Source organism: Solanum stenotomum, chromosome 11, assembly GCF_019186545.1.
Source record: "Solanum stenotomum isolate F172 chromosome 11, ASM1918654v1, whole genome shotgun sequence".
NCBI lineage: Eukaryota > Viridiplantae > Streptophyta > Magnoliopsida > Solanales > Solanaceae > Solanum > Solanum stenotomum.
The window spans coordinates 47,973,453-47,983,136 of record NC_064292.1 but is presented as its reverse complement, the minus strand read 5'-3'; positions in this window follow the sequence as shown (position 1 = coordinate 47,983,136).

Below are 9,684 nucleotides of genomic sequence, written 5' to 3'. Positions count from 1 at the left end.
ATATAGTGATGCGAATTGGATCACTGGACAAATGAAGTGAAATCCACGAGTGGATATTGGTAGAGGAGCAGTCTCTTGGAAATATTCCAAAAAAAAAGACATGTATCGCTAGCTCTACAATAATCTCTAAACTAGGTGCTCTGGATAAAGTCGGTGAATAAGTTGAAAGACTCTGGAATTTCTTGATAGATATTTTTTTTTGGCCTAAACCATTGGCATTAGTATGCATACACTTTGATAGTCAAGATGCAATAGGTAGGGCATGGAGAATGATGTATAATGAAAAGTCTCGTCATATATGACATAGAGAAGATATTGTTAAAAAACTACTCTCTAGTGGAATTATCAGAATTGACTATGCAAAGTCAAAGGATAATGTGTCGGATCCACTTACAAAATGGCCTAACTAGAGAGAAAGTTTGAATATCATCTAAGGGAATGGGTTTACGGCTTAGGACAAGTCATCATGGCGGTAACTCTATCTAGCAGATTGGAGATCCCAAGAGCTAGATTCAAGGAGAAAAACAAAATTGTGACTGATGGTTCGGCATTGTCAACAAACTCAATCCATTCTCATGATGAAGACAATGCTCAAGAACAAGGATACAACATTAAGGCTTGTTAATGAGTTACTAAAGCTTAATGTTTTTAATGATTTGCTAAGTTTGGCAGATTTGACCAAATAGTGTATCTACGCGATAACACAGTTAGAAATCACCTATGTGGGTGTGAAGTGTAAATCGTTTCAGAGAATTATTGTCAAAAGTCTATTCTCTATACACTTATGAAACCAGGAGGTCATGGCTGAAACGAACACAATCGTAAGAACCATAAACGGTAAAGGGTTAATTGTGTGACATATGGTTGTCTAGGTATACACCAAAGCTCGACGGTTCAAAGATATCGCATCTATTGATTGACCGAGTATATCCGATATATGTTCACTACGGAAAGTCCAAGGGGAAACCTACTTATCCAAATACAATTAATTCTTGCTTGTAAAGTACACATACTTGCCAGTTTCTTTGTCTTGGAGTTATTCCCCATTCATGCGGGGGATTGTTGGGTTTTAAAAGGTGTGAATGGAAAATGAAGAGTTGTGACTTTGATGAAAAGTTGCGACTATTATGAAGAGTTGTGACTTTTATCAAAAATTGCGACTTTTATGAAAGGTGGTGACCTTTCCGAAAGATTGTGACTTTTCAAAGGTTTGTGACCTTTCCAATAAGGCACAATAAGAACGTTTTCACACTACCCTTTATTTTCTATAAATTGAGGGATTTCCTCTCATTTTAAAAGAACCAATTTCTGGACTTCTTCTTCTACAACTAAATCTAGTATTCTAAGTGTACTTTACTGCCGTTGAGTGGCTCGCTGACACCAGCATTTTGGGTATCAATACACTGGTGATTGAGATCATTCTATCCTGGGAGGACATATTCCAAATCAAACCTCGGATACTAGAGGGGAATAATTTCCTTAAGGGGACACAGTGCATTTAGTGGGCTTGATCTTCTTTTTGTTTTTCCAGATTTTGGTATGTGTTACAGATTTTAAATTTGTGAATTAATTTATGTTCTTCTGTTCTTCACTGGTTCATTAAACTTTGGTAACTTCGTGTTTCTGCAAAGTTTGTTGGAATCAGTAAGATTCTTTAAACACAGATTGACAACAATTCTTCTTTAAGAAAAAATATTTCGTATATTTTTTCTAATTTGTTTCTGATTCTAGTTTCTCTACTAGTTTTAATTTTCTAGTTGTGAAAATGTTTTTAAACTTTATTGTGTCTTATCAAGTTTTTCAAAGTTTTGTTCTAAGTATCTTAGGAATACAAGATGAACAACAATATAACCCTTGCCATTCTATGGACTAAGAAATGAAGAAAGAAAAATGCTTCTTTTAAATGCATGTTTCTAAACTGGTAGTAGTTACATTTCCCTCTTGCTTAGTAGAAAACAGTTGCAGAAAAGTTTCAAAAAAAAAAAAGAGAAGACAGAATCAATCTGCCTTGTCATTTGTGCTCCCATCTGCCAGTCGCTTGAACAAATATGCTGCTCTTATTACCTGTGCATTTGACCTGATCTTTCTAATGATATTTTCACGCTCCAGTTCTTGGATCCATTCTTCATAATCTGTACTGGGATGTCCAACCACAATGTTGGGAATGTGTCGGAGTTTGTGCAAATCTGAAACNGAAAATTGTATATATACATATATTTTCGTTCCCCTCTCTCCCCTCTCCCAGATCTCACTCGCCACTCTCCCAGATCTCGCTCTCTCACTCGCCTCTCTCACTTTATACAAAAAACTCAAATTGTATAAAATGTGTTTGTGTTTATATAAAGCGAGAGAAATTGTATATATACATATATTTTCGTTCCCCTCTCTCCCCTCTCCCAGATCTCGTTCGCCACTCTTCTAGATCTCGCTCTCTCACTCACCTCTCTCACTTTATACAAAAACGCAAATGTATAAAATGCGTGAAAATTGTATATATACATATATTTTCGTTCCCCTCTCTCCCCTCTCCCAGATCTCGCTCGCCACTCTCCCAGATACAATTGATATTTTTGTATATGTATACCAAAATAGATTATACAATTGTTTTCTTTTGTATATGTATAGCGAAATATACATATTTATGTTTGCTATGGAGCGCAATTATGCAAATTTTGCTATAACATACAAATATGAATTTTGTGTTTGCTATATATGAAAGTTGCTCTTTTCCTAATCCCCCTATACCTCACGCGCCCACACTTTTTTTTCCCAGAAAGAACAAATAGAACTCCCCTACGCGACCCCCATCCCACTTCTTTCTTTCTTCTTCTTCTTCAGTGAAAGCAACTAGAACGAGCCCTAATTCCCAATTTCATCTGTCATTTTCCTCTTTTTTCCTTCAATTCGTACTCTCCGCGTGCATAGCACGAGCTCGAAGACGCCTCAAGCTTCTAGCATTGCTTTCCTCAACGGAAATATCCTTCAAATTTTGATATTTTTTTTCAATTTCGTTTCAAATTCGTACAATTCCAGCTCACTAGAGCCTTATCCATTAAGTTTTTTTTTCAAAAAATTGCTCCTCCCACATCGTTTCTTCATCAGAAATTTGAGAGATTTTGGGAGACCAAAGAGTACCCTAAAGGTTTTGGGAATTTTTGGTTCAATAGTTCAAAGTTTTGTAGCTTTTGTGGTTATTTGAGTTGAAGGAGGTGGTGGAAGTCTCTGCCAACTCGTCGTCCAGTTTGTTGCCCGGAAAGAGGTAAATTCTTTCTTAGCTTTGTTTTTGTTTAAATACCAGCTCTTCTTTCGTTCTCTATTTATGTGTCCTTAGCTTCGCTTTAGTTTTCATGTGTTAGACTTTGGTTTGACATTTTAGTAGCTAATAATGCTTTCCTTGTTCTTATTGTTAATATTTTGTTAGCTCCTTTGGTGTTCTGTTTATGTTGCTCATCTGAGATTAGTTCTAAAAGTTATTGTTTACTTTGGTTTTAGTCCTTGCATTTGTTCTTGTAAACATTAAGCATCTGGATTCATGTTTACACATTTTATTCATATATTAGTTCAAGTTCTCTATTAAGAGTTGTTTTGAAAGTTATATTTTTCCTAGTGCTTCCTTTGGTCTGATGGTTCTGTCTATTGCTCATGTTCTTCATAGTTGATATTTGTTCAGGTTTTAAGTTGTTGGTAATCTGTTTTGGTATAGTTTCGAGTCCGTTTTTGTAACTGTGACCTCAAAAATGGTTTCTAAATATGTGAATCTCTTGTAGCTCTAGTTTGGAAACCATATTTTAGCTTTTCCTAAGTTTGGCATGGTTTTTGGTTATGACACTCTTTTCCTAAGTTCATGGTTATACTTGCTTCCATAAATATTTAAGTGTCTTCCATATATGTTTTCCAATTTTCTCATGTTTGGTTAGGTTAAATGTTTTGGAAAATGTTTTTCAAATCAACTCATTTTCCTCAAATTTAAGAAAAATGACTTTCCTTCAAAACTTAAGGAAAACATTTTCCAAACCTCTCTTCCACCTTTAAACTACAATTACTTTTTTGTTGAAAAAATCAATTTATTTTGTTCTTACCCTCAAACCAGCCCCCCAACCAACCCCCCCAAAAAAATAAAATTTAAAGCTTGTTTTTAAATTCAATTTTTTAACCCACCCTTACCCCTACCCCTACCCCCACCCTCTCCAAAAAAAATATTAAAGATTATTTTTAAAAGATATTTCTAATTTCAATTTTTTATTTTTTACCCCCACCCACTACCCTCGCCACCCCCTATCAATTTTTTTTTATTGTTTTTAAGAAATATTTTCAACTTCAACTTTTTATTTTTTCACCCCTACACTCGATCCCCCCCTCCAACCCACCCACCCCCTACTCACCACCCCTACCCCAAAAAAAATAATTTAAGTTTGTTTTTAAAATATATTTTCAATTTCAAAAATTATTTTCTACCCTAGTAAATAAAAGATATTTCTCAAAAAAAAAATCATTCATAAATCAAACACTAAAAATCTTTTCCGAAAAATATTTTCTACTCACCAACCAAACATGAGAAAAGAAGTCAAAAATCAACTTGTTTTCCAAGAAAACATTTTCCTTCATACCAAACACACCCTCCGTCTAATAGAATTTTCAGATAGCCGTTTAGGTTCTTGAATGATCTATTCTATGTGCTTGCTCCTGTTTTGTTCATAAATGGCCCTCCTAGTCATTTGATTCTGATCACTGCTCTCTTACTCATTATGTCGATTGCAATTTTTGTGTCTTGTCGTGAATCACTCCTATATGCTATATTACAGATTCTCGCAAGCATTTGTATGATTAATTTTCCTTGTTTGTGGCAAATGTATGAGGATTATTTAAGATTCAAGTTTGGCAAAGGTTTCAAATGATTGCTTCATGAGATTTAATTTTCTAGAATCCTAAGTTGAGCATATAAGAAATTATTTCCTTGCTCCTCTGTTTCCTCTTAAATTTTTTTCATTGCCCTCTCTAGTTCTCATATCATGTTCATGGTTAAGGTTGGTTGATCTAAAAGGTATTATCTTTGGGATAAAAAAAATGATTTTATTCAATTAAGCATGAAGTTCTATTGCTTAACTCTTATCTGCTAAGTTGAAACCATTGTCTTCTGTAGGTTCTTATCTAAGACTAGGATTATTCATTTATGTGTCTGTAATTTGAATTTGAATTTATCTATGAAATGGTCTCTGTTTGAGTCGTCTTGGGTAAAGAAATTTGTTAGTTTCGAAGTGTCTTCCTTTAGAATTATGTATTGTTTTATCTTTACAGCCTTGTTTAATATCCACGTGTGAAGATATAATCATGTTCATGCTTTCCTCTTGCATTTGTTTCACAAAATATAGTGTCTATTCGATCTGCTGCTTGACCAAACAATGGTTCTAACCAGTTTTCTTGCACTTGTAATCGAGTGACACTTGGGTCTTTTGCTTGGACCATCATACTTGCTTTTTTACTTGATTTTCATACACCTTACAGATCGTTCACTTTTTTGTTTAAATTATGATGAGTTTAAGTCCTAGGAAGCGACTTAGTAAATCTGCAAAACTCTCTGCTTCAACACCTTTCTGCCCACTTCTTCTTAAATGTTTTGAATTAGAATCGGACACTCATAATTGCTTTCCATTGCTTTCTCTTTCTTTGCTCAAATTTATGGCAGTACCATGTAGTTAGGATTAGTTGTTAGCTTTCTCTTGTATTGGTCAGGGTTTGGCATAATTCTTATCTTTAAATTAATTTGATTATTTTGCTCAAGCTAGACATATAGTGTCATTGTTTTATTTTGTTTTTTTGTCATCTTGTATCAGATTCTGTCCATTGCTAATAAATGTTGCATGATTTCCTTATGTCAAATTGTTAAATTTCAGTTTCTGTGTTTGTCTTTTATTTTATTTATTTCTTATGTTGGTTTAATTATTATGAGCTCTTGAAGTATTTTCCCTTAGTATTTTCGTATGTTAGATTAGAATGTTAATCTCCCTTTTTCTTTCTTTTCTTGCACATGAACTCTCTCCGAATGAGTCCAATGGACTTCCCTCTTTTGCATTTTTCCCTTCTTGAGTCAACCTCCATCGGAGTCGTGAAAGGAAACCTAATATTAATGGGTTAAAACCCAAACCAGTGGCAGCAGCTAAGTTGCAGCAGTAGCAGCAGTCCCGAAGGGACTAAAAATGGGAATTTTTGGACGTTAATAAGTTCAATTTGCAGCAGTAGCAGCAGCCCCCAAAGGGCTAAAAAATTGAAGTTCTGGACTTAAAGTCCCGTATAATAAAAATCAGCAGCAGCGATCGTATTCCAAAGGGCTGGAAATCTGAAAAATTGGACTTGAAAAGTCTCAATTTGAGTGCAGTTGTGGTGGCAGAACCAAAAAGAGGCCAAAGTTCCCTGTTTATCCAGTTCTTTATTTTATTTAGTTATCTACTCTATTTGTGAATATATGTTGATGATCGCTAACTTTTAAACATTTTTATTTTGTTAATTTAGATGAATCCTTGGGGAAGTTTTCTATTTTGTTATTCATTTTGAGTTAAGTATTTAATTTTTTTTATTCTTTCAAGTAATCTTAGCTTTAAGATTAATTTGAAAATCATTCATATTTTTTCATAGTTAGTATTTAGCTTTCAAATCCACGCTTAATTTATTGTGTTGATTTTTCTACTCAAAAACTTGACTCGGATAAAATGTTAAATTAAAATTATTATTTCGATACTTTAACATTTGATTTGTTTCATACTTGGAATAAGATGGGGTATAAGTATCAAAAGACTTTTGTTACTTTAAAACAATGTTCTTTACAAGTAATTTTAAGTTTCCTTTAAAAATTAGCCAAACTTTTCAATCCGTCGGTCAACTGCGTGTTAGCGGAGTCTCTAAGATGCCTAAACCCTTCCTTAGAGAATTAATCGAAACCTTACCCGACTCTGATTTTATTTTAAAATGTTTTCTTTCAAAAATCCCTTTAAAATGGTTTCTTAATTCTCCTAAAAAATTAAGTGGCGACTTCCAAATTATAAATTTTTCCAAAACTTAACAAATTGCCAAAGTTGCGAAATTGGTTTCGAAACCTTAGTTTTCGAAATCGGATCGTAACATGTAGTTTTGTACTCCATGTGAAATTTGATTGTGTCTGATTTTTGTAGACTAAAAACTTTTGTAGTTTCTACTCTGGATAAGTCAGACTATGCAATTGGTTTGAAAAATATGAAAACTTCACATAATAAGTCAATGTTGTACTTTTGACTTTCTATAAACTTCACTGTTATATAGAAACATATTGTACAAAATTTTTTGTCTTTATTGTTAGTATTCTAAATACGAAGTGGTATGTCTATTTGTGATAGAGGAAAAAATATCAGTGACTTAGAGTTTGTGATTTTGTGCCTCCATGGAATGAACTTTGACACTATGTAAAGATTGTCAAAGAGAATTGAAGCAACATAATTCTTTTGTAGAATAATATTTCCAAAAGAGGTTTCATACTGCCGATGACATTTTGATAGTTTGAGAAAAATATGTGGAAAAACTATTTTCAAGTACTTGAAAAATATTTTTGAGATCACATTTAAAATGTGGGGGTTCTTTGCTTATGATAAAGATAAAACTAGACTTGGTGTCTAATTTAATTTTGGAGCAAAAGATATGAAATTCAATGATACTTTTATATTATGTTAGACTCACAAAATTCTTGGAGTATATTCGGTATTGTGGTTGTTGAGTTTCTCTATTACTAGTATATGATGTGACTAGTATGAAACTACCAAATTATATATATACTTGTTCAAAATAATTGTGTTCTTTTATGAAAAAGTGTCACTTAAAATGTTGTGATTTTTCATGAAAAGATATGTCTATTATAATAAAAGTATTTGTATAGACATGAATATTGGTGAATAGTTATTCGTTATGTTTTGTAAAAGAAACATTTGGACTATATTGCCTTTATTGGACCTGATGAAACTTTGTTCATGGGTAGTTCTATAACAATCAAATTGAAAGTTGTGGAAAGGTCCTGCTGAAAAGGACATTTGACAAGGTGATGACTCTAAACAATGTTTGTGTCATACAAAATTGTAAGAAATAGGAACAAATATCTGTGAGAAAAAGTTACCTCGCGGAGAGCTTTTCAAACTCAATATTTTTATTTGTTCTTACTTGCTTGAGTCAAACTGTTTGTGACATGAACATTTGGGACATGTCAATTACAAAACCTTGCAAGGAAAACTGATCAACTTAGAAGTTTTGTCTAACTTTGAGTGCAATAAATAAAAAATGTCAAGTTTGTGTGAAATCTAAGTATGCTGAGCATTCTTATAAATCTGTTGAAAGGAATTCCAATCCCTTAGAATTGATTTACACTGACATTTGTGATATGAAGTCAACACCATCTCGTGGTGGAAAAAAGTATTTCGTAACTTTCATTGACAATTGCATTAGAAACGACTATGTCTATTTGCTGAATGGTAAGGATGAAGCAATAGAAATGTCTAGACAATATAGTATTAAAGTTGAAAATCAGTTGGGAAAAAGATAAAAAGTGATAGGGATGGAGAGTATAAATCTCATTTTGTAGAAATATGTTTGAAAAGTGGAATTATCCATCAAACTGCTGCCCTATTCACCTAAATCTAATGGGGGAAAAAAAACTGAACTTTGAAGGAAATGATCAATGCATTACTTATAAGTTTTGGTTTACCACAAAACTTGTGTGGAGGAACTATCCTTACTGCAAAAGGGAACAACAAAAAGTTTTGCCTTTTTATAAAGAAAGCAATAAAATGTTTTGTTTTTCCAGGACACAATCTATTCCATATGAGAAATGGAAATGAAGGAAATCCAACTTGAAATATTTCAAAGTGTGGGGGTGTCTAGCCAAAGTCCAAGTTCCTATTCCTAAAATGATTAAAATATGACCTAAGTCAGTGGACTGTAATATTAGACTTGAGTAGTCTAGTGAAAGGTCTAAACGACCTTGGAAAGAACAAAAGGATAATGTACTTAATAAAGAGATTCTGAGGTGTAGTAAATGTCAAAGGACATCTACTTTCTTCGAGTATGATTTTGTAACATTTCTTGTGTCTTCTGTAGACTCATCTTTTTGGACAGATGGTGTTAATAGTGAGATTGGTTCAATCTTGAGCAATCCTATTGGAAGTTGGTTGATCTTCCCCAGGAAATAAACTTTTGGGTTCAAAGTGAATCCTCAAAAGGAAAATGAAAGTCAATGGAACTGTTGACAGATATAAAGCAAGACAAAAACAAGGTCTTGATCTTTTCGACACATACTCGCTAGTAACTAGAATTACATTCATTTGGATGTTAATTGTGTTATATGACCTCCAAATTCATCAAATGAATGTGAAAACAACTCTCTTAAATGGAGAATTGGAGGAAGAAATTTACATGGAACAACCCGAGGGTTTTGTGGTTCCTGGTAAAGAAAAGAAAGTGTCTGAACTTGTTAAGTCACTTTATGGACTAAAACAAGCGCCCAAACAATGACATAAGATATTTGACCAAACTATGTTGGTAAATGGATTTAAGAATGATGGAAGTGATAAATGTGTTTACATTAAAATCACTAGGTCATTGTTTGTTTGTATAATTGGTGATATGTTGATCATCAATAGAGACACTAATGACATAAATGCTACTAAACGTATG